At 47.4% G+C, this 23,347-nt stretch overlaps 23 non-coding genes across 23 annotated transcripts; all 23 read left to right on the forward strand.

The window, feature by feature from the left end:
* The first annotated feature begins 165 nt into the window (after nt 1–165).
* LOC143486850 (U6 spliceosomal RNA) lies at nt 166–272 on the forward strand. Its single transcript, XR_013123710.1, has one exon. It is a non-coding gene; the product is annotated as a U6 spliceosomal RNA (small nuclear RNA).
* A 910-nt stretch (nt 273–1,182) lies between these two features.
* LOC143486851 (U6 spliceosomal RNA) lies at nt 1,183–1,289 on the forward strand. Its single transcript, XR_013123711.1, has one exon. It is a non-coding gene; the product is annotated as a U6 spliceosomal RNA (small nuclear RNA).
* Nucleotides 1,290–2,214: 925 nt separating this feature from the next.
* LOC143486852 (U6 spliceosomal RNA) lies at nt 2,215–2,321 on the forward strand. Its single transcript, XR_013123712.1, has one exon. It is a non-coding gene; the product is annotated as a U6 spliceosomal RNA (small nuclear RNA).
* A 913-nt stretch (nt 2,322–3,234) lies between these two features.
* LOC143486853 (U6 spliceosomal RNA) lies at nt 3,235–3,341 on the forward strand. The gene has a single exon (XR_013123713.1). It is a non-coding gene; the product is annotated as a U6 spliceosomal RNA (small nuclear RNA).
* Nucleotides 3,342–4,251: 910 nt separating this feature from the next.
* Nucleotides 4,252–4,358, forward strand: LOC143486855 (U6 spliceosomal RNA). The gene has a single exon (XR_013123715.1). It is a non-coding gene; the product is annotated as a U6 spliceosomal RNA (small nuclear RNA).
* A 910-nt stretch (nt 4,359–5,268) lies between these two features.
* On the forward strand, nt 5,269–5,375 carry LOC143486856 (U6 spliceosomal RNA). Its single transcript, XR_013123716.1, has one exon. It is a non-coding gene; the product is annotated as a U6 spliceosomal RNA (small nuclear RNA).
* Nucleotides 5,376–6,285: 910 nt separating this feature from the next.
* Nucleotides 6,286–6,392, forward strand: LOC143486947 (U6 spliceosomal RNA). The gene has a single exon (XR_013123813.1). It is a non-coding gene; the product is annotated as a U6 spliceosomal RNA (small nuclear RNA).
* A 910-nt stretch (nt 6,393–7,302) lies between these two features.
* On the forward strand, nt 7,303–7,409 carry LOC143486857 (U6 spliceosomal RNA). The gene has a single exon (XR_013123717.1). It is a non-coding gene; the product is annotated as a U6 spliceosomal RNA (small nuclear RNA).
* A 910-nt stretch (nt 7,410–8,319) lies between these two features.
* Nucleotides 8,320–8,426, forward strand: LOC143486969 (U6 spliceosomal RNA). Its single transcript, XR_013123834.1, has one exon. It is a non-coding gene; the product is annotated as a U6 spliceosomal RNA (small nuclear RNA).
* Nucleotides 8,427–9,342: 916 nt separating this feature from the next.
* LOC143486959 (U6 spliceosomal RNA) lies at nt 9,343–9,449 on the forward strand. The gene has a single exon (XR_013123827.1). It is a non-coding gene; the product is annotated as a U6 spliceosomal RNA (small nuclear RNA).
* A 916-nt stretch (nt 9,450–10,365) lies between these two features.
* Nucleotides 10,366–10,472, forward strand: LOC143486858 (U6 spliceosomal RNA). The gene has a single exon (XR_013123718.1). It is a non-coding gene; the product is annotated as a U6 spliceosomal RNA (small nuclear RNA).
* A 917-nt stretch (nt 10,473–11,389) lies between these two features.
* LOC143486859 (U6 spliceosomal RNA) lies at nt 11,390–11,496 on the forward strand. Its single transcript, XR_013123719.1, has one exon. It is a non-coding gene; the product is annotated as a U6 spliceosomal RNA (small nuclear RNA).
* A 916-nt stretch (nt 11,497–12,412) lies between these two features.
* On the forward strand, nt 12,413–12,519 carry LOC143486860 (U6 spliceosomal RNA). The gene has a single exon (XR_013123720.1). It is a non-coding gene; the product is annotated as a U6 spliceosomal RNA (small nuclear RNA).
* Nucleotides 12,520–13,435: 916 nt separating this feature from the next.
* On the forward strand, nt 13,436–13,542 carry LOC143486861 (U6 spliceosomal RNA). Its single transcript, XR_013123721.1, has one exon. It is a non-coding gene; the product is annotated as a U6 spliceosomal RNA (small nuclear RNA).
* A 916-nt stretch (nt 13,543–14,458) lies between these two features.
* Nucleotides 14,459–14,565, forward strand: LOC143486862 (U6 spliceosomal RNA). The gene has a single exon (XR_013123722.1). It is a non-coding gene; the product is annotated as a U6 spliceosomal RNA (small nuclear RNA).
* Nucleotides 14,566–15,490: 925 nt separating this feature from the next.
* On the forward strand, nt 15,491–15,597 carry LOC143486948 (U6 spliceosomal RNA). Its single transcript, XR_013123814.1, has one exon. It is a non-coding gene; the product is annotated as a U6 spliceosomal RNA (small nuclear RNA).
* Nucleotides 15,598–16,513: 916 nt separating this feature from the next.
* On the forward strand, nt 16,514–16,620 carry LOC143486863 (U6 spliceosomal RNA). Its single transcript, XR_013123723.1, has one exon. It is a non-coding gene; the product is annotated as a U6 spliceosomal RNA (small nuclear RNA).
* A 925-nt stretch (nt 16,621–17,545) lies between these two features.
* Nucleotides 17,546–17,652, forward strand: LOC143486865 (U6 spliceosomal RNA). Its single transcript, XR_013123724.1, has one exon. It is a non-coding gene; the product is annotated as a U6 spliceosomal RNA (small nuclear RNA).
* A 913-nt stretch (nt 17,653–18,565) lies between these two features.
* LOC143486867 (U6 spliceosomal RNA) lies at nt 18,566–18,672 on the forward strand. The gene has a single exon (XR_013123726.1). It is a non-coding gene; the product is annotated as a U6 spliceosomal RNA (small nuclear RNA).
* A 910-nt stretch (nt 18,673–19,582) lies between these two features.
* LOC143486868 (U6 spliceosomal RNA) lies at nt 19,583–19,689 on the forward strand. The gene has a single exon (XR_013123727.1). It is a non-coding gene; the product is annotated as a U6 spliceosomal RNA (small nuclear RNA).
* Nucleotides 19,690–20,599: 910 nt separating this feature from the next.
* Nucleotides 20,600–20,706, forward strand: LOC143486946 (U6 spliceosomal RNA). The gene has a single exon (XR_013123812.1). It is a non-coding gene; the product is annotated as a U6 spliceosomal RNA (small nuclear RNA).
* Nucleotides 20,707–21,616: 910 nt separating this feature from the next.
* Nucleotides 21,617–21,723, forward strand: LOC143486869 (U6 spliceosomal RNA). Its single transcript, XR_013123729.1, has one exon. It is a non-coding gene; the product is annotated as a U6 spliceosomal RNA (small nuclear RNA).
* Nucleotides 21,724–22,639: 916 nt separating this feature from the next.
* LOC143486870 (U6 spliceosomal RNA) lies at nt 22,640–22,746 on the forward strand. Its single transcript, XR_013123730.1, has one exon. It is a non-coding gene; the product is annotated as a U6 spliceosomal RNA (small nuclear RNA).
* The last annotated feature ends 601 nt before the right edge of the window (nt 22,747–23,347 follow it).

Here is a 23,347-nt window from a genome sequence, read left to right on the forward strand (position 1 = left end):
TTGGGCTTGGGGGGTGGAGTTATTTAGGTCCATGCCTAAGGGGCGTGTCCTTCTTGATCTCTGAGGGATCATAGTGATACCAGAGGAATTTCTCAGACCTGCCCTTTTGCAGAGCCCTTTTCCTGGCACAAGGAGTTATAAGCACGCCCCTGCATATCGTCTACTGTGCTTGCTACGGCAGCACATATACTAAAATTGGATCGATACAGAGAAGATTAGCATGGCCCCTGCGAAAGGATGACACGCAAATCCGTGAAGCGCTCCACATTTTGGATAAATGGCACGGCAATCCTGCAGCGTTGACCTTCTGCCGACCGAGATTCGAGCCGGTACTGTTTTTATTCTCAAATCTGCTGGCTTGTCTCGTGGTCAAGGTCGATTGGCAGAAACAGCATAGGGTAGAAATACCACTTGCGACCGAGTGAATCAAGATAAGGCACTAGGGATATAGGTAAAGCAGTGTGATTGTCAGCAGGAATATACTATCCAATAGCACTACGCAAAGAGCCTATGTTTCAGCTGTGGTTTAAATATTGAAATCAGGAATATATCAGGACACCTCTCTCTGGAGCTAGGGATCGGTCCATGAACAATTGAACCATGCTTGCCAGAGCTGGCAAAACAACATGCAGCAGGGGTTGTAGAGGGTGGAACATGTAAGGACTTTTGTCCATTGCAGAGTTTTGTGTTGTAGACTGGAGTTTTCTTCAGTCCCGTCCCATACCTTTAATAGAATTCCCACCCCTTGACCTGGAGCCCCACCCACCATATTACCCATCCCACCCCACCCTGTCAGGTTTTGCCCCGCCCTCCATTTTGCCCTACTTCCTTTTCTGTGTCGGTATGGGGCAGGCTTCCTAACTATCTGCTTGGTCAAGTCATACTTACTGGGCACTTTAGGTATCTGACAATGTGCGTGTGTGTTTTAACTTTGTAACTGACTCTCTTGGCTGTTTTAGCTTGTAGGGTTACATTTTGAGGTATAAACATCAAAAAGGCTTGGGCTTGGTCTTGGTCTTGGGCTTGGGGGGTGGAGTTATTTAGGTCCATGCCTAAGGGGCGTGTCCTTCTTGATCTCTGAGGGATCATAGTGATACCAGAGGAATTTCTCAGACCTGCCCTTTTGCAGAGCCCTTTTCCTGGCACAAGGAGTTATAAGCACGCCCCTGCATATCGTCTACTGTGCTTGCTACGGCAGCACATATACTAAAATTGGATCGATACAGAGAAGATTAGCATGGCCCCTGCGAAAGGATGACACGCAAATCCGTGAAGCGCTCCACATTTTGAAGAACCTGGAGAAATGGCACAGCAATCCTGCGGCGTTGACCTTCTGCCGACCGAGATTCGAGCCGGTACTGTTTTTATTCTCAAATCTGCTGGCTTGTCTCGTGGTCAAGGTCGATTGGCAGAAACAGCATAGGGTAGAAATACCACTTGCGACCGAGTGAATCAAGATAAGGCACTAGGGATATAGGTAAAGCAGTGTGATTGTCAGCAGGAATATACTATCCAATAGCACTACGCAAAGAGCCTATGTTTCAGCTGTGGTTTAACTATTGAAATCAGGAATATATCAGGACACCTCTCTCTGGAGCTAGGGATCGGTCCATGAACAATTGAACCATGCTTGCCAGAGCTGGCAAAACAACATGCAGCAGGGGCTGTAGAGGGTGGAACATGTAAGGACTTTTGTCCATTGCAGAGTTTTGTGTTGTAGACTGGAGTTTTCTTCAGTCCCGTCCCATACCTTTAATAGAATTCCCACCCCTTGACCTGGAGCCCCACCCACCATATTACCCATCCCACCCCACCCTGTCAGGTTTTGCCCCGCCCTCCATTTTGCCCTACTTCCTTTTCTGTGTTGGTATGGGGCAGGCTTCCTAACTATCTGCTTGGTCAAGTCATACTTACTGGGCACTTTAGGTATCTGACAATGTGCGTGTGTGTTTTAACTTTGTAACTGACTCTCTTGGCTGTTTTAGCTTGTAGGGTTACATTTTGAGGTATAAACATCAAAAAGGCTTGGGCTTGGTCTTGGTCTTGGGCTTGGGCTTGGGGGATGGAGTTATTTAGGTCCATGCCTAAGGGGCGTGTCCTTCTTGATCTCTGAGGGATCATAATGATACCAGAGGAATTTCTCAGACCTGCCCTTTTGCAGAGCCCTTTTCCTGGCACAAGGAGTTATAAGCACGCCCCTGCATATCGTCTACTGTGCTTGCTACGGCAGCACATATACTAAAATTGGATCGATACAGAGAAGATTAGCATGGCCCCTGCGAAAGGATGACACGCAAATCCGTGAAGCGCTCCACATTTTGAAGAACCTGGAGAAATGGCACGGCAATCCTGCGGCTTTGACCTTCTGCCGACCGAGATTCGAGCCGGTACTGTTTTTATTCTCAAATCTGCTGGCTTGTCTCGTGGTCAAGGTCGATTGGCAGAAACAGCATAGGGTAGAAATACCACTTGCGACCGAGTGAATCAAGATAAGGCACTAGGGATATAGGTAAAGCAGTGTGATTGTCAGCAGGAATATACTATCCAATAGCACTACGCAAAGAGCCTATGTTTCAGCTGTGGTTTAAATATTGAAATCAGGAATATATCAGGACACCTCTCTCTGGAGCTAGGGATCGGTCCATGAACAATTGAACCATGCTTGCCAGAGCTGGCAAAACAACATGCAGCAGGGGTTGTAGAGGGTGGAACATGTAAGGACTTTTGTCCATTGCAGAGTTTTGTGTTGTAGACTGGAGTTTTCTTCAGTCCCGTCCCATACCTTTAATAGAATTCCCACCCCTTGACCTGGAGCCCCACCCACCATATTACCCATCCCACCCCACCCTGTCAGGTTTTGCCCCGCCCTCCATTTTGCCCTACTTCCTTTTCTGTGTCGGTATGGGGCAGGCTTCCTAACTATCTGCTTGGTCAAGTCATACTTACTGGGCACTTTAGGTATCTGACAATGTGCGTGTGTGTTTTAACTTTGTAACTGACTCTCTTGGCTGTTTTAGCTTGTAGGGTTACATTTTGAGGTATAAACATCAAAAAGGCTTGGGCTTGGTCTTGGGCTTGGGGGGTGGAGTTATTTAGGTCCATGCCTAAGGGGCGTGTCCTTCTTGATCTCTGAGGGATCATAGTGATACCAGAGGAATTTCTCAGACCTGCCCTTTTGCAGAGCCCTTTTCCTGGCACAAGGAGTTATAAGCACGCCCCTGCATATCGTCTACTGTGCTTGCTACGGCAGCACATATACTAAAATTGGATCGATACAGAGAAGATTAGCATGGCCCCTGCGAAAGGATGACACGCAAATCCGTGAAGCGCTCCACATTTTGGATAAATGGCACGGCAATCCTGCAGCGTTGACCTTCTGCCGACCGAGATTCGAGCCGGTACTGTTTTTATTCTCAAATCTGCTGGCTTGTCTCGTGGTCAAGGTCGATTGGCAGAAACAGCATAGGGTAGAAATACCACTTGCGACCGAGTGAATCAAGATAAGGCACTAGGGATATAGGTAAAGCAGTGTGATTGTCAGCAGGAATATACTATCCAATAGCACTACGCAAAGAGCCTATGTTTCAGCTGTGGTTTAAATATTGAAATCAGGAATATATCAGGACACCTCTCTCTGGAGCTAGGGATCGGTCCATGAACAATTGAACCATGCTTGCCAGAGCTGGCAAAACAACATGCAGCAGGGGTTGTAGAGGGTGGAACATGTAAGGACTTTTGTCCATTGCAGAGTTTTGTGTTGTAGACTGGAGTTTTCTTCAGTCCCGTCCCATACCTTTAATAGAATTCCCACCCCTTGACCTGGAGCCCCACCCACCATATTACCCATCCCACCCCACCCTGTCAGGTTTTGCCCCGCCCTCCATTTTGCCCTACTTCCTTTTCTGTGTCGGTATGGGGCAGGCTTCCTAACTATCTGCTTGGTCAAGTCATACTTACTGGGCACTTTAGGTATCTGACAATGTGCGTGTGTGTTTTAACTTTGTAACTGACTCTCTTGGCTGTTTTAGCTTGTAGGGTTACATTTTGAGGTATAAACATCAAAAAGGCTTGGGCTTGGTCTTGGTCTTGGGCTTGGGGGGTGGAGTTATTTAGGTCCATGCCTAAGGGGCGTGTCCTTCTTGATCTCTGAGGGATCATAGTGATACCAGAGGAATTTCTCAGACCTGCCCTTTTGCAGAGCCCTTTTCCTGGCACAAGGAGTTATAAGCACGCCCCTGCATATCGTCTACTGTGCTTGCTACGGCAGCACATATACTAAAATTGGATCGATACAGAGAAGATTAGCATGGCCCCTGCGAAAGGATGACACGCAAATCCGTGAAGCGCTCCACATTTTGGATAAATGGCACGGCAATCCTGCAGCGTTGACCTTCTGCCGACCGAGATTCGAGCCGGTACTGTTTTTATTCTCAAATCTGCTGGCTTGTCTCGTGGTCAAGGTCGATTGGCAGAAACAGCATAGGGTAGAAATACCACTTGCGACCGAGTGAATCAAGATAAGGCACTAGGGATATAGGTAAAGCAGTGTGATTGTCAGCAGGAATATACTATCCAATAGCACTACGCAAAGAGCCTATGTTTCAGCTGTGGTTTAAATATTGAAATCAGGAATATATCAGGACACCTCTCTCTGGAGCTAGGGATCGGTCCATGAACAATTGAACCATGCTTGCCAGAGCTGGCAAAACAACATGCAGCAGGGGTTGTAGAGGGTGGAACATGTAAGGACTTTTGTCCATTGCAGAGTTTTGTGTTATAGACTGGAGTTTTCTTCAGTCCCGTCCCATACCTTTAATAGAATTCCCACCCCTTGACCTGGAGCCCCACCCACCATATTACCCATCCCACCCCACCCTGTCAGGTTTTGCCCCGCCCTCCATTTTGCCCTACTTCCTTTTCTGTGTCGGTATGGGGCAGGCTTCCTAACTATCTGCTTGGTCAAGTCATACTTACTGGGCACTTTAGGTATCTGACAATGTGCGTGTGTGTTTTAACTTTGTAACTGACTCTCTTGGCTGTTTTAGCTTGTAGGGTTACATTTTGAGGTATAAACATCAAAAAGGCTTGGGCTTGGTCTTGGTCTTGGGCTTGGGGGGTGGAGTTATTTAGGTCCATGCCTAAGGGGCGTGTCCTTCTTGATCTCTGAGGGATCATAGTGATACCAGAGGAATTTCTCAGACCTGCCCTTTTGCAGAGCCCTTTTCCTGGCACAAGGAGTTATAAGCACGCCCCTGCATATCGTCTACTGTGCTTGCTACGGCAGCACATATACTAAAATTGGATCGATACAGAGAAGATTAGCATGGCCCCTGCGAAAGGATGACACGCAAATCCGTGAAGCGCTCCACATTTTGGATAAATGGCACGGCAATCCTGCAGCGTTGACCTTCTGCCGACCGAGATTCGAGCCGGTACTGTTTTTATTCTCAAATCTACTGGCTTGTCTCGTGGTCAAGGTCGATTGGCAGAAACAGCATAGGGTAGAAATACCACTTGCGACCGAGTGAATCAAGATAAGGCACTAGGGATATAGGTAAAGCAGTGTGATTGTCAGCAGGAATATACTATCCAATAGCACTACGCAAAGAGCCTATGTTTCAGCTGTGGTTTAAATATTGAAATCAGGAATATATCAGGACACCTCTCTCTGGAGCTAGGGATCGGTCCATGAACAATTGAACCATGCTTGCCAGAGCTGGCAAAACAACATGCAGCAGGGGTTGTAGAGGGTGGAACATGTAAGGACTTTTGTCCATTGCAGAGTTTTGTGTTATAGACTGGAGTTTTCTTCAGTCCCGTCCCATACCTTTAATAGAATTCCCACCCCTTGACCTGGAGCCCCACCCACCATATTACCCATCCCACCCCACCCTGTCAGGTTTTGCCCCGCCCTCCATTTTGCCCTACTTCCTTTTCTGTGTCGGTATGGGGCAGGCTTCCTAACTATCTGCTTGGTCAAGTCATACTTACTGGGCACTTTAGGTATCTGACAATGTGCGTGTGTGTTTTAACTTTGTAACTGACTCTCTTGGCTGTTTTAGCTTGTAGGGTTACATTTTGAGGTATAAACATCAAAAAGGCTTGGGCTTGGTCTTGGTCTTGGGCTTGGGGGGTGGAGTTATTTAGGTCCATGCCTAAGGGGCGTGTCCTTCTTGATCTCTGAGGGATCATAGTGATACCAGAGGAATTTCTCAGACCTGCCCTTTTGCAGAGCCCTTTTCCTGGCACAAGGAGTTATAAGCACGCCCCTGCATATCGTCTACTGTGCTTGCTACGGCAGCACATATCCTAAAATTGGATCGATACAGAGAAGATTAGCATGGCCCCTGCGAAAGGATGACACGCAAATCCGTGAAGCGCTCCACATTTTGGATAAATGGCACGGCAATCCTGCAGCGTTGACCTTCTGCCGACCGAGATTCGAGCCGGTACTGTTTTTATTCTCAAATCTACTGGCTTGTCTCGTGGTCAAGGTCGATTGGCAGAAACAGCATAGGGTAGAAATACCACTTGCGACCGAGTGAATCAAGATAAGGCACTAGGGATATAGGTAAAGCAGTGTGATTGTCAGCAGGAATATACTATCCAATAGCACTACGCAAAGAGCCTATGTTTCAGCTGTGGTTTAAATATTGAAATCAGGAATATATCAGGACACCTCTCTCTGGAGCTAGGGATCGGTCCATGAACAATTGAACCATGCTTGCCAGAGCTGGCAAAACAACATGCAGCAGGGGTTGTAGAGGGTGGAACATGTAAGGACTTTTGTCCATTGCAGAGTTTTGTGTTGTAGACTGGAGTTTTCTTCAGTCCCTTCCCATACCTTTAATAGAATTCCCACCCCTTGACCTGGAGCCCCACCCACCATATTACCCATCCCACCCCACCCTGTCAGGTTTTGCCCTGCCCTCCATTTTGCCCTACTTCCTTTTCTGTGTCGGTATGGGGCAGGCTTCCTAACTATCTGCTTGGTCAAGTCATACTTACTGGGCACTTTAGGTATCTGACAATGTGCGTGTGTGTTTTAACTTTGTAACTGACTCTCTTGGCTGTTTTAGCTTGTAGGGTTACATTTTGAGGTATAAACATCAAAAAGGCTTGGGCTTGGTCTTGGTCTTGGGCTTGGGGGGTGGAGTTATTTAGGTCCATGCCTAAGGGGCGTGTCCTTCTTGATCTCTGAGGGATCATAGTGATACCAGAGGAATTTCTCAGACCTGCCCTTTTGCAGAGCCCTTTTCCTGGCACAAGGAGTTATAAGCACGCCCCTGCATATCGTCTACTGTGCTTGCTACGGCAGCACATATACTAAAATTGGATCGATACAGAGAAGATTAGCATGGCCCCTGCGAAAGGATGACACGCAAATCCGTGAAGCGCTCCACATTTTGGATAAATGGCACGGCAATCCTGCAGCGTTGACCTTCTGCCGACCGAGATTCGAGCCGGTACTGTTTTTATTCTCAAATCTACTGGCTTGTCTCGTGGTCAAGGTCGATTGGCAGAAACAGCATAGGGTAGAAATACCACTTGCGACCGAGTGAATCAAGATAAGGCACTAGGGATATAGGTAAAGCAGTGTGATTGTCAGCAGGAATATACTATCCAATAGCACTACGCAAAGAGCCTATGTTTCAGCTGTGGTTTAAATATTGAAATCAGGAATATATCAGGACACCTCTCTCTGGAGCTAGGGATCGGTCCATGAACAATTGAACCATGCTTGCCAGAGCTGGCAAAACAACATGCAGCAGGGGTTGTAGAGGGTGGAACATGTAAGGACTTTTGTCCATTGCAGAGTTTTGTGTTGTAGACTGGAGTTTTCTTCAGTCCCGTCCCATACCTTTAATAGAATTCCCACCCCTTGACCTGGAGCCCCACCCACCATATTACCCATCCCACCCCACCCTGTCAGGTTTTGCCCCGCCCTCCATTTTGCCCTACTTCCTTTTCTGTGTCGGTATGGGGCAGGCTTCCTAACTATCTGCTTGGTCAAGTCATACTTACTGGGCACTTTAGGTATCTGACAATGTGCGTGTGTGTTTTAACTTTGTAACTGACTCTCTTGGCTGTTTTAGCTTGTAGGGTTACATTTTGAGGTATAAACATCAAAAAGGCTTGGGCTTGGTCTTGGTCTTGGGCTTGGGGGGTGGAGTTATTTAGGTCCATGCCTAAGGGGCGTGTCCTTCTTGATCTCTGAGGGATCATAGTGATACCAGAGGAATTTCTCAGACCTGCCCTTTTGCAGAGCCCTTTTCCTGGCACAAGGAGTTATAAGCACGCCCCTGCATATCGTCTACTGTGCTTGCTACGGCAGCACATATATTAAAATTGGATCGATACAGAGAAGATTAGCATGGCCCCTGCGAAAGGATGACACGCAAATCCGTGAAGCGCTCCACATTTTGGATAAATGGCACGGCAATCCTGCAGCGTTGACCTTCTGCCGACCGAGATTCGAGCCGGTACTGTTTTTATTCTCAAATCTACTGGCTTGTCTCGTGGTCAAGGTCGATTGGCAGAAACAGCATAGGGTAGAAATACCACTTGCGACCGAGTGAATCAAGATAAGGCACTAGGGATATAGGTAAAGCAGTGTGATTGTCAGCAGGAATATACTATCCAATAGCACTACGCAAAGAGCCTATGTTTCAGCTGTGGTTTAAATATTGAAATCAGGAATATATCAGGACACCTCTCTCTGGAGCTAGGGATCGGTCCATGAACAATTGAACCATGCTTGCCAGAGCTGGCAAAACAACATGCAGCAGGGGTTGTAGAGGGTGGAACATGTAAGGACTTTTGTCCATTGCAGAGTTTTGTGTTGTAGACTGGAGTTTTCTTCAGTCCCTTCCCATACCTTTAATAGAATTCCCACCCCTTGACCTGGAGCCCCACCCACCATATTACCCATCCCACCCCACCCTGTCAGGTTTTGCCCCGCCCTCCATTTTGCCCTACTTCCTTTTCTGTGTCGGTATGGGGCAGGCTTCCTAACTATCTGCTTGGTCAAGTCATACTTACTGGGCACTTTAGGTATCTGACAATGTGCGTGTGTGTTTTAACTTTGTAACTGACTCTCTTGGCTGTTTTAGCTTGTAGGGTTACATTTTGAGGTATAAACATCAAAAAGGCTTGGGCTTGGTCTTGGTCTTGGGCTTGGGCTTGGGGGGTGGAGTTATTTAGGTCCATGCCTAAGGGGCGTGTCCTTCTTGATCTCTGAGGGATCATAGTGATACCAGAGGAATTTCTCAGACCTGCCCTTTTGCAGAGCCCTTTTCCTGGCACAAGGAGTTATAAGCACGCCCCTGCATATCGTCTACTGTGCTTGCTACGGCAGCACATATACTAAAATTTGATCGATACAGAGAAGATTAGCATGGCCCCTGCGAAAGGATGACATGCAAATCCGTGAAGCGCTCCACATTTTGGATAAATGGCACGGCAATCCTGCAGCGTTGACCTTCTGCCGACCGAGATTCGAGCCGGTACTGTTTTTATTCTCAAATCTGCTGGCTTGTCTCGTGGTCAAGGTCGATTGGCAGAAACAGCATAGGGTAGAAATACCACTTGCGACCGAGTGAATCAAGATAAGGCACTAGGGATATAGGTAAAGCAGTGTGATTGTCAGCAGGAATATACTATCCAATAGCACTACGCAAAGAGCCTATGTTTCAGCTGTGGTTTAAATATTGAAATCAGGAATATATCAGGACACCTCTCTCTGGAGCTAGGGATCGGTCCATGAACAATTGAACCATGCTTGCCAGAGCTGGCAAAACAACATGCAGCAGGGGTTGTAGAGGGTGGAACATGTAAGGACTTTTGTCCATTGCAGAGTTTTGTGTTGTAGACTGGAGTTTTCTTCAGTCCCGTCCCATACCTTTAATAGAATTCCCACCCCTTGACCTGGAGCCCCACCCACCATATTACCCATCCCACCCCACCCTGTCAGGTTTTGCCCCGCCCTCCATTTTGCCCTACTTCCTTTTCTGTGTCGGTATGGGGCAGGCTTCCTAACTATCTGCTTGGTCAAGTCATACTTACTGGGCACTTTAGGTATCTGACAATGTGCGTGTGTGTTTTAACTTTGTAACTGACTCTCTTGGCTGTTTTAGCTTGTAGGGTTACATTTTGAGGTATAAACATCAAAAAGGCTTGGGCTTGGTCTTGGTCTTGGGCTTGGGCTTGGGGGGTGGAGTTATTTAGGTCCATGCCTAAGGGGCGTGTCCTTCTTGATCTCTGAGGGATCATAGTGATACCAGAGGAATTTCTCAGACCTGCCCTTTTGCAGAGCCCTTTTCCTGGCACAAGGAGTTATAAGCACGCCCCTGCATATCGTCTACTGTGCTTGCTACGGCAGCACATATACTAAAATTGGATCGATACAGAGAAGATTAGCATGGCCCCTGCGAAAGGATGACACGCAAATCCGTGAAGCGCTCCACATTTTGAAGAACCTGGAGAAATGGCACGGCAATCCTGCGGCGTTGACCTTCTGCCGACCGAGATTCGAGCCGGTACTGTTTTTATTCTCAAATCTGCTGGCTTGTCTCGTGGTCAAGGTCGATTGGCAGAAACAGCATAGGGTAGAAATACCACTTGTGACCGAGTGAATCAATATAAGGCACTAGGGATATAGGTAAAGCAGTGTGATTGTCAGCAGGAATATACTATCCAATAGCACTACGCAAAGAGCCTGTTTCAGCTGTGGTTTAAATATTGAAATCAGGAATATATCAGGACACCTCTCTCTGGAGCTAGGGATCGGTCCATGAACAATTGAACCATGCTTGCCAGAGCTGGCAAAACAACATGCAGCAGGGGTTGTAGAGGGTGGAACATGTAAGGACTTTTGTCCATTGCAGAGTTTTGTGTTGTAGACTGGAGTTTTCTTCAGTCCCGTCCCATACCTTTAATAGAATTCCCACCCCTTGACCTGGAGCCCCACCCACCATATTACCCATCCCACCCCACCCTGTCAGGTTTTGCCCCGCCCTCCATTTTGCCCTACTTCCTTTTCTGTGTCGGTATGGGGCAGGCTTCCTAACTATCTGCTTGGTCAAGTCATACTTACTGGGCACTTTAGGTATCTGACAATGTGCGTGTGTGTTTTAACTTTGTAACTGACTCTCTTGGCTGTTTTAGCTTGTAGGGTTACATTTTGAGGTATAAACATCAAAAAGGCTTGGGCTTGGTCTTGGTCTTGGGCTTGGGGGGTGGAGTTATTTAGGTCCATGCCTAAGGGGCGTGTCCTTCTTGATCTCTGAGGGATCATAGTGATACCAGAGGAATTTCTCAGACCTGCCCTTTTGCAGAGCCCTTTTCCTGGCACAAGGAGTTATAAGCACGCCCCTGCATATCGTCTACTGTGCTTGCTACGGCAGCACATATACTAAAATTGGATCGATACAGAGAAGATTAGCATGGCCCCTGCGAAAGGATGACACGCAAATCCGTGAAGCGCTCCACATTTTGGATAAATGGCACGGCAATCCTGCAGCGTTGACCTTCTGCCGACCGAGATTCGAGCCGGTACTGTTTTTATTCTCAAATCTACTGGCTTGTCTCGTGGTCAAGGTCGATTGGCAGAAACAGCATAGGGTAGAAATACCACTTGCGACCGAGTGAATCAAGATAAGGCACTAGGGATATAGGTAAAGCAGTGTGATTGTCAGCAGGAATATACTATCCAATAGCACTACGCAAAGAGCCTATGTTTCAGCTGTGGTTTAAATATTGAAATCAGGAATATATCAGGACACCTCTCTCTGGAGCTAGGGATCGGTCCATGAACAATTGAACCATGCTTGCCAGAGCTGGCAAAACAACATGCAGCAGGGGTTGTAGAGGGTGGAACATGTAAGGACTTTTGTCCATTGCAGAGTTTTGTGTTGTAGACTGGAGTTTTCTTCAGTCCCTTCCCATACCTTTAATAGAATTCCCACCCCTTGACCTGGAGCCCCACCCACCATATTACCCATCCCACCCCACCCTGTCAGGTTTTGCCCCGCCCTCCATTTTGCCCTACTTCCTTTTCTGTGTCGGTATGGGGCAGGCTTCCTAACTATCTGCTTGGTCAAGTCATACTTACTGGGCACTTTAGGTATCTGACAATGTGCGTGTGTGTTTTAACTTTGTAACTGACTCTCTTGGCTGTTTTAGCTTGTAGGGTTACATTTTGAGGTATAAACATCAAAAAGGCTTGGGCTTGGTCTTGGTCTTGGGCTTGGGCTTGGGGGGTGGAGTTATTTAGGTCCATGCCTAAGGGGCGTGTCCTTCTTGATCTCTGAGGGATCATAGTGATACCAGAGGAATTTCTCAGACCTGCCCTTTTGCAGAGCCCTTTTCCTGGCACAAGGAGTTATAAGCACGCCCCTGCATATCATCTACTGTGCTTGCTACGGCAGCACATATACTAAAATTGGATCGATACAGAGAAGATTAGCATGGCCCCTGCGAAAGGATGACACGCAAATCCGTGAAGCGCTCCACATTTTGGATAAATGGCACGGCAATCCTGCAGCGTTGACCTTCTGCCAACCGAGATTCGAGCCGGTACTGTTTTTATTCTCAAATCTACTGGCTTGTCTCGTGGTCAAGGTCGATTGGCAGAAACAGCATAGGGTAGAAATACCACTTGCGACCGAGTGAATCAAGATAAGGCACTAGGGATATAGGTAAAGCAGTGTGATTGTCAGCAGGAATATACTATCCAATAGCACTACGCAAAGAGCCTATGTTTCAGCTGTGGTTTAAATATTGAAATCAGGAATATATCAGGACACCTCTCTCTGGAGCTAGGGATCGGTCCATGAACAATTGAACCATGCTTGCCAGAGCTGGCAAAACAACATGCAGCAGGGGTTGTAGAGGGTGGAACATGTAAGGACTTTTGTCCATTGCAGAGTTTTGTGTTGTAGACTGGAGTTTTCTTCAGTCCCTTCCCATACCTTTAATAGAATTCCCACCCCTTGACCTGGAGCCCCACCCACCATATTACCCATCCCACCCCACCCTGTCAGGTTTTGCCCCGCCCTCCATTTTGCCCTACTTCCTTTTCTGTGTCGGTATGGGGCAGGCTTCCTAACTATCTGCTTGGTCAAGTCATACTTACTGGGCACTTTAGGTATCTGACAATGTGCGTGTGTGTTTTAACTTTGTAACTGACTCTCTTGGCTGTTTTAGCTTGTAGGGTTACATTTTGAGGTATAAACATCAAAAAGGCTTGGGCTTGGTCTTGGTCTTGGGCTTGGGCTTGGGGGGTGGAGTTATTTAGGTCCATGCCTAAGGGGCGTGTCCTTCTTGATCTCTGAGGGATCATAGTGATACCAGAGGAATTTCTCAGACCTGCCCTTTTGCAGAGCCCTTTTCCTGGCACAAGGAGTTATAAGCACGCCCCTGCATATCGTCTACTGTGCTTGCTACGGCAGCACATATACTAAAATTGGATCGATACAGAGAAGATTAGCATGGCCCCTGCGAAAGGATGACACGCAAATCCGTGAAGCGCTCCACATTTTGGATAAATGGCACGGCAATCCTGCGGCGTTGACCTTCTGCCGACCGAGATTCGAGCCGGTACTGTTTTTATTCTCAAATCTGCTGGCTTGTCTCGTGGTCAAGGTCGGTTGGCAGAAACAGCATAGGGTAGAAATACCACTTGCGACCGAGTGAATCAAGATAAGGCACTAGGGATATAGGTAAAGCAGTGTGATTGTCAGCAGGAATATACTATCCAATAGCACTACGCAAAGAGCCTATGTTTCAGCTGTGGTTTAAATATTGAAATCAGGAATATATCCGGACACCTCTCTCTGGAGCTAGGGATCGGTCCATGAACAATTGAACCATGCTTGCCAGAGCTGGCAAAACAACATGCAGCAGGGGTTGTAGAGGGTGGAACATGTAAGGACTTTTGTCCATTGCAGAGTTTTGTGTTGTAGACTGGAGTTTTCTTCAGTCCCGTCCCATACCTTTAATAGAATTCCCACCCCTTGACCTGGAGCCCCACCCACCATATTACCCATCCCACCCCACCCTGTCAGGTTTTGCCCCGCCCTCCATTTTGCCCTACTTCCTTTTCTGTGTCGGTATGGGGCAGGCTTCCTAACTATCTGCTTGGTCAAGTCATACTTACTGGGCACTTTAGGTATCTGACAATGTGCGTGTGTGTTTTAACTTTGTAACTGACTCTCTTGGCTGTTTTAGCTTGTAGGGTTACATTTTGAGGTATAAACATCAAAAAGGCTTGGGCTTGGTCTTGGTCTTGGGCTTGGGCTTGGGGGGTGGAGTTATTTAGGTCCATGCCTAAGGGGCGTGTCCTTCTTGATCTCTGAGGGATCATAGTGATACCAGAGGAATTTCTCAGACCTGCCCTTTTGCAGAGCCCTTTTCCTGGCACAAGGAGTTATAAGCACGCCCCTGCATATCGTCTACTGTGCTTGCTACGGCAGCACATATACTAAAATTGGATCGATACAGAGAAGATTAGCATGGCCCCTGCGAAAGGATGACACGCAAATCCGTGAAGCGCTCCACATTTTGAAGAACCTGGAGAAATGGCACGGCAATCCTGCGGCGTTGACCTTCTGCCGACCGAGATTCGAGCCGGTACTGTTTTTATTCTCAAATCTGCTGGCTTGTCTCGTGGTCAAGGTCGATTGGCAGAAACAGCATAGGGTAGAAATACCACTTGCGACCGAGTGAATCAAGATAAGGCACTAGGGATATAGGTAAAGCAGTGTGATTGTCAGCAGGAATATACTATCCAATAGCACTACGCAAAGAGCCTATGTTTCAGCTGTGGTTTAAATATTGAAATCAGGAATATATCAGGACACCTCTCTCTGGAGCTAGGGATCGGTCCATGAACAATTGAACCATGCTTGCCAGAGCTGGCAAAACAACATGCAGCAGGGGTTGTAGAGGGTGGAACATGTAAGGACTTTTGTCCATTGCAGAGTTTTGTGTTGTAGACTGGAGTTTTCTTCAGTCCCGTCCCATACCTTTAATAGAATTCCCACCCCTTGACCTGGAGCCCCACCCACCATATTACCCATCCCACCCCACCCTGTCAGGTTTTGCCCCGCCCTCCATTTTGCCCTACTTCCTTTTCTGTGTCGGTATGGGGCAGGCTTCCTAACTATCTGCTTGGTCAAGTCATACTTACTGGGCACTTTAGGTATCTGACAATGTGCGTGTGTGTTTTAACTTTGTAACTGACTCTCTTGGCTGTTTTAGCTTGTAGGGTTACATTTTGAGGTATAAACATCAAAAAGGCTTGGGCTTGGTCTTGGTCTTGGGCTTGGGCTTGGGGGGTGGAGTTATTTAGGTCCATGCCTAAGGGGCGTGTCCTTCTTGATCTCTGAGGGATCATAGTGATACCAGAGGAATTTCTCAGACCTGCCCTTTTGCAGAGCCCTTTTCCTGGCACAAGGAGTTATAAGCACGCCCCTGCATATCGTCTACTGTGCTTGCTACGGCAGCACATGTACTAAAATTGGATCGATACAGAGAAGATTAGCATGGCCCCTGCGAAAGGATGACACGCAAATCCGTGAAGCGCTCCACATTTTGGATAAATGGCACGGCAATCCTGCAGCGTTGACCTTCTGCCGACCGAGATTCGAGCCGGTACTGTTTTTATTCTCAAATCTGCTGGCTTGTCTCGTGGTCAAGGTCGATTGGCAGAAACAGCATAGGGTAGAAATACCACTTGCGACCGAGTGAATCAAGATAAGGCACTAGGGATATAGGTAAAGCAGTGTGATTGTCAGCAGGAATATACTATCCAATAGCACTACGCAAAGAGCCTATGTTTCAGCTGTGGTTTAAATATTGAAATCAGGAATATATCAGGACACCTCTCTCTGGAGCTAGGGATCGGTCCATGAACAATTGAACCATGCTTGCCAGAGCTGGCAAAACAACATGCAGCAGGGGTTGTAGAGGGTGGAACATGTAAGGACTTTTGTCCATTGCAGAGTTTTGTGTTGTAGACTGGAGTTTTCTTCAGTCCCGTCCCATACCTTTAATAGAATTCCCACCCCTTGACCTGGAGCCCCACCCACCATATTACCCATCCCACCCCACCCTGTCAGGTTTTGCCCCGCCCTCCATTTTGCCCTACTTCCTTTTCTGTGTCGGTATGGGGCAGGCTTCCTAACTATCTGCTTGGTCAAGTCATACTTACTGGGCACTTTAGGTATCTGACAATGTGCGTGTGTGTTTTAACTTTGTAACTGACTCTCTTGGCTGTTTTAGCTTGTAGGGTTACATTTTGAGGTATAAACATCAAAAAGGCTTGGGCTTGGTCTTGGTCTTGGGCTTGGGCTTGGGGGGTGGAGTTATTTAGGTCCATGCCTAAGGGGCGTGTCCTTCTTGATCTCTGAGGGATCATAGTGATACCAGAGGAATTTCTCAGACCTGCCCTTTTGCAGAGCCCTTTTCCTGGCACAAGGAGTTATAAGCACGCCCCTGCATATTGTCTACTGTGCTTGCTACGGCAGCACATATACTAAAATTGGATCGATACAGAGAAGATTAGCATGGCCCCTGCGAAAGGATGACACGCAAATCCGTGAAGCGCTCCACATTTTGAAGAACCTGGAGAAATGGCACAGCAATCCTGCGGCGTTGACCTTCTGCCGACCGAGATTCGAGCCGGTACTGTTTTTATTCTCAAATCTGCTGGCTTGTCTCGTGGTCAAGGTCGATTGGCAGAAACAGCATAGGGTAGAAATACCACTTGCGACCGAGTGAATCAAGATAAGGCACTAGGGATATAGGTAAAGCAGTGTGATTGTCAGCAGGAATATACTATCCAATAGCACTACGCAAAGAGCCTATGTTTCAGCTGTGGTTTAAATATTGAAATCAGGAATATATCAGGACACCTCTCTCTGGAGCTAGGGATCGGTCCATGAACAATTGAACCATGCTTGCCAGAGCTGGCAAAACAACATGCAGCAGGGGCTGTAGAGGGTGGAACATGTAAGGACTTTTGTCCATTGCAGAGTTTTGTGTTGTAGACTGGAGTTTTCTTCAGTCCCGTCCCATACCTTTAATAGAATTCCCACCCCTTGACCTGGAGCCCCACCCACCATATTACCCATCCCACCCCACCCTGTCAGGTTTTGCCCCGCCCTCCATTTTGCCCTACTTCCTTTTCTGTGTTGGTATGGGGCAGGCTTCCTAACTATCTGCTTGGTCAAGTCATACTTACTGGGCACTTTAGGTATCTGACAATGTGCGTGTGTGTTTTAACTTTGTAACTGACTCTCTTGGCTGTTTTAGCTTGTAGGGTTACATTTTGAGGTATAAACATCAAAAAGGCTTGGGCTTGGTCTTGGTCTTGGGCTTGGGCTTGGGGGATGGAGTTATTTAGGTCCATGCCTAAGGGGCGTGTCCTTCTTGATCTCTGAGGGATCATAATGATACCAGAGGAATTTCTCAGACCTGCCCTTTTGCAGAGCCCTTTTCCTGGCACAAGGAGTTATAAGCACGCCCCTGCATATCGTCTACTGTGCTTGCTACGGCAGCACATATACTAAAATTGGATCGATACAGAGAAGATTAGCATGGCCCCTGCGAAAGGATGACACGCAAATCCGTGAAGCGCTCCACATTTTGAAGAACCTGGAGAAATGGCACGGCAATCCTGCGGCTTTGACCTTCTGCCGACCGAGATTCGAGCCGGTACTGTTTTTATTCTCAAATCTGCTGGCTTGTCTCGTGGTCAAGGTCGATTGGCAGAAACAGCATAGGGTAGAAATACCACTTGCGACCGAGTGAATCAAGATAAGGCACTAGGGATATAGGTAAAGCAGTGTGATTGTCAGCAGGAATATACTATCCAATAGCACTACGCAAAGAGCCTATGTTTCAGCTGTGGTTTAAATATTGAAATCAGGAATATATCAGGACACCTCTCTCTGGAGCTAGGGATCGGTCCATGAACAATTGAACCATGCTTGCCAGAGCTGGCAAAACAACATGCAGCAGGGGTTGTAGAGGGTGGAACATGTAAGGACTTTTGTCCATTGCAGAGTTTTGTGTTGTAGACTGGAGTTTTCTTCAGTCCCGTCCCATACCTTTAATAGAATTCCCACCCCTTGACCTGGAGCCCCACCCACCATATTACCCATCCCACCCCACCCTGTCAGGTTTTGCCCCGCCCTCCATTTTGCCCTACTTCCTTTTCTGTGTCGGTATGGGGCAGGCTTCCTAACTATCTGCTTGGTCAAGTCATACTTACTGGGCACTTTAGGTATCTGACAATGTGCGTGTGTGTTTTAACTTTGTAACTGACTCTCTTGGCTGTTTTAGCTTGTAGGGTTACATTTTGAGGTATAAACATCAAAAAGGCTTGGGCTTGGTCTTGGGCTTGGGGGGTGGAGTTATTTAGGTCCATGCCTAAGGGGCGTGTCCTTCTTGATCTCTGAGGGATCATAGTGATACCAGAGGAATTTCTCAGACCTGCCCTTTTGCAGAGCCCTTTTCCTGGCACAAGGAGTTATAAGCACGCCCCTGCATATCGTCTACTGTGCTTGCTACGGCAGCACATATACTAAAATTGGATCGATACAGAGAAGATTAGCATGGCCCCTGCGAAAGGATGACACGCAAATCCGTGAAGCGCTCCACATTTTGGATAAATGGCACGGCAATCCTGCAGCGTTGACCTTCTGCCGACCGAGATTCGAGCCGGTACTGTTTTTATTCTCAAATCTGCTGGCTTGTCTCGTGGTCAAGGTCGATTGGCAGAAACAGCATAGGGTAGAAATACCACTTGCGACCGAGTGAATCAAGATAAGGCACTAGGGATATAGGTAAAGCAGTGTGATTGTCAGCAGGAATATACTATCCAATAGCACTACGCAAAGAGCCTATGTTTCAGCTGTGGTTTAAATATTGAAATCAGGAATATATCAGGACACCTCTCTCTGGAGCTAGGGATCGGTCCATGAACAATTGAACCATGCTTGCCAGAGCTGGCAAAACAACATGCAGCAGGGGTTGTAGAGGGTGGAACATGTAAGGACTTTTGTCCATTGCAGAGTTTTGTGTTGTAGACTGGAGTTTTCTTCAGTCCCGTCCCATACCTTTAATAGAATTCCCACCCCTTGACCTGGAGCCCCACCCACCATATTACCCATCCCACCCCACCCTGTCAGGTTTTGCCCCGCCCTCCATTTTGCCCTACTTCCTTTTCTGTGTCGGTATGGGGCAGGCTTCCTAACTATCTGCTTGGTCAAGTCATACTTACTGGGCACTTTAGGTATCTGACAATGTGCGTGTGTGTTTTAACTTTGTAACTGACTCTCTTGGCTGTTTTAGCTTGTAGGGTTACATTTTGAGGTATAAACATCAAAAAGGCTTGGGCTTGGTCTTGGTCTTGGGCTTGGGGGGTGGAGTTATTTAGGTCCATGCCTAAGGGGCGTGTCCTTCTTGATCTCTGAGGGATCATAGTGATACCAGAGGAATTTCTCAGACCTGCCCTTTTGCAGAGCCCTTTTCCTGGCACAAGGAGTTATAAGCACGCCCCTGCATATCGTCTACTGTGCTTGCTACGGCAGCACATATACTAAAATTGGATCGATACAGAGAAGATTAGCATGGCCCCTGCGAAAGGATGACACGCAAATCCGTGAAGCGCTCCACATTTTGGATAAATGGCACGGCAATCCTGCAGCGTTGACCTTCTGCCGACCGAGATTCGAGCCGGTACTGTTTTTATTCTCAAATCTGCTGGCTTGTCTCGTGGTCAAGGTCGATTGGCAGAAACAGCATAGGGTAGAAATACCACTTGCGACCGAGTGAATCAAGATAAGGCACTAGGGATATAGGTAAAGCAGTGTGATTGTCAGCAGGAATATACTATCCAATAGCACTACGCAAAGAGCCTATGTTTCAGCTGTGGTTTAAATATTGAAATCAGGAATATATCAGGACACCTCTCTCTGGAGCTAGGGATCGGTCCATGAACAATTGAACCATGCTTGCCAGAGCTGGCAAAACAACATGCAGCAGGGGTTGTAGAGGGTGGAACATGTAAGGACTTTTGTCCATTGCAGAGTTTTGTGTTGTAGACTGGAGTTTTCTTCAGTCCCGTCCCATACCTTTAATAGAATTCCCACCCCTTGACCTGGAGCCCCACCCACCATATTACCCATCCCACCCCACCCTGTCAGGTTTTGCCCCGCCCTCCATTTTGCCCTACTTCCTTTTCTGTGTCGGTATGGGGCAGGCTTCCTAACTATCTGCTTGGTCAAGTCATACTTACTGGGCACTTTAGGTATCTGACAATGTGCGTGTGTGTTTTAACTTTGTAACTGACTCTCTTGGCTGTTTTAGCTTGTAGGGTTACATTTTGAGGTATAAACATCAAAAAGGCTTGGGCTTGGTCTTGGTCTTGGGCTTGGGGGGTGGAGTTATTTAGGTCCATGCCTAAGGGGCGTGTCCTTCTTGATCTCTGAGGGATCATAGTGATACCAGAGGAATTTCTCAGACCTGCCCTTTTGCAGAGCCCTTTTCCTGGCACAAGGAGTTATAAGCACGCCCCTGCATATCGTCTACTGTGCTTGCTACGGCAGCACATATACTAAAATTGGATCGATACAGAGAAGATTAGCATGGCCCCTGCGAAAGGATGACATGCAAATCCGTGAAGCGCTCCACATTTTGGATAAATGGCACGGCAATCCTGCAGCGTTGACCTTCTGCCGACCGAGATTCGAGCCGGTACTGTTTTTATTCTCAAATCTACTGGCTTGTCTCGTGGTCAAGGTCGATTGGCAGAAACAGCATAGGGTAGAAATACCACTTGCGACCGAGTGAATCAAGATAAGGCACTAGGGATATAGGTAAAGCAGTGTGATTGTCAGCAGGAATATACTATCCAATAGCACTACGCAAAGAGCCTATGTTTCAGCTGTGGTTTAAATATTGAAATCAGGAATATATCAGGACACCTCTCTCTGGAGCTAGGGATCGGTCCATGAACAATTGAACCATGCTTGCCAGAGCTGGCAAAACAACATGCAGCAGGGGTTGTAGAGGGTGGAACATGTAAGGACTTTTGTCCATTGCAGAGTTTTGTGTTGTAGACTGGAGTTTTCTTCAGTCCCTTCCCATACCTTTAATAGAATTCCCACCCCTTGACCTGGAGCCCCACCCACCATATTACCCATCCCACCCCACCCTGTCAGGTTTTGCCCCGCCCTCCATTTTGCCCTACTTCCTTTTCTGTGTCGGTATGGGGCAGGCTTCCTAACTATCTGCTTGGTCAAGTCATACTTACTGGGCACTTTAGGTATCTGACAATGTGCGTGTGTGTTTTAACTTTGTAACTGACTCTCTTGGCTGTTTTAGCTTGTAGGGTTACATTTTGAGGTATAAACATCAAAAAGGCTTGGGCTTGGTCTTGGTCTTGGGCTTGGGGGGTGGAGTTATTTAGGTCCATGCCTAAGGGGCGTGTCCTTCTTGATCTCTGAGGGATCATAGTGATACCAGAGGAATTTCTCAGACCTGCCCTTTTGCAGAGCCCTTTTCCTGGCACAAGGAGTTATAAGCACGCCCCTGCATATCGTCTACTGTGCTTGCTACGGCAGCACATATACTAAAATTGGATCGATACAGAGAAGATTAGCATGGCCCCTGCGAAAGGATGACACGCAAATCCGTGAAGCGCTCCACATTTTGGATAAATGGCACGGCAATCCTGCGGCGTTGACCTTCTGCCGACCGAGATTCGAGCCGGTACTGTTTTTATTCTCAAATCTGCTGGCTTGTCTCGTGGTCAAGGTCGGTTGGCAGAAACAGCATAGGGTAGAAATACCACTTGCGACCGAGTGAATCAAGATAAGGCACTAGGGATATAGGTAAAGCAGTGTGATTGTCAGCAGGAATATACTATCCAATAGCACTACGCAAAGAGCCTATGTTTCAGCTGTGGTTTAAATATTGAAATCAGGAATATATCCGGACACCTCTCTCTGGAGCTAGGGATCGGTCCATGAACAATTGAACCATGCTTGCCAGAGCTGGCAAAACAACATGCAGCAGGGGTTGTAGAGGGTGGAACATGTAAGGACTTTTGTCCATTGCAGAGTTTTGTGTTGTAGACTGGAGTTTTCTTCAGTCCCGTCCCATACCTTTAATAGAATTCCCACCCCTTGACCTGGAGCCCCACCCACCATATTACCCATCCCACCCCACCCTGTCAGGTTTTGCCCCGCCCTCCATTTTGCCCTACTTCCTTTTCTGTGTCGGTATGGGGCAGGCTTCCTAACTATCTGCTTGGTCAAGTCATACTTACTGGGCACTTTAGGTATCTGACAATGTGCGTGTGTGTTTTAACTTTGTAACTGACTCTCTTGGCTGTTTTAGCTTGTAGGGTTACATTTTGAGGTATAAACATCAAAAAGGCTTGGGCTTGGTCTTGGTCTTGGGCTTGGGCTTGGGGGGTGGAGTTATTTAGGTCCATGCCTAAGGGGCGTGTCCTTCTTGATCTCTGAGGGATCATAGTGATACCAGAGGAATTTCTCAGACCTGCCCTTTTGCAGAGCCCTTTTCCTGGCACAAGGAGTTATAAGCACGCCCCTGCATATCGTCTACTGTGCTTGCTACGGCAGCACATATACTAAAATTGGATCGATACAGAGAAGATTAGCATGGCCCCTGCGAAAGGATGACACGCAAATCCGTGAAGCGCTCCACATTTTGAAGAACCTGGAGAAATGGCACGGCAATCCTGCGGCGTTGACCTTCTGCCGACCGAGATTCGAGCCGGTACTGTTTTTATTCTCAAATCTGCTGGCTTGTCTCGTGGTCAAGGTCGATTGGCAGAAACAGCATAGGGTAGAAATACCACTTGCGACCGAGTGAATCAAGATAAGGCACTAGGGATATAGGTAAAGCAGTGTGATTGTCAGCAGGAATATACTATCCAATAGCACTACGCAAAGAGCCTATGTTTCAGCTGTGGTTTAAATATTGAAATCAGGAATATATCAGGACACCTCTCTCTGGAGCTAGGGATCGGTCCATGAACAATTGAACCATGCTTGCCAGAGCTGGCAAAACAACATGCAGCAGGGGTTGTAGAGGGTGGAACATGTAAGGACTTTTGTCCATTGCAGAGTTTTGTGTTGTAGACTGGAGTTTTCTTCAGTCCCGTCCCATACCTTTAATAGAATTCCCACCCCTTGACCTGGAGCCCCACCCACCATATTACCCATCCCACCCCACCCTGTCAGGTTTTGCCCCGCCCTCCATTTTGCCCTACTTCCTTTTCTGTGTCGGTATGGGGCAGGCTTCCTAACTA

The sequence above is a fragment of the Brachyhypopomus gauderio genome, unplaced genomic scaffold (assembly GCF_052324685.1).
Source record: "Brachyhypopomus gauderio isolate BG-103 unplaced genomic scaffold, BGAUD_0.2 sc45, whole genome shotgun sequence".
In the NCBI taxonomy this organism is placed as follows: domain Eukaryota; kingdom Metazoa; phylum Chordata; class Actinopteri; order Gymnotiformes; family Hypopomidae; genus Brachyhypopomus; species Brachyhypopomus gauderio.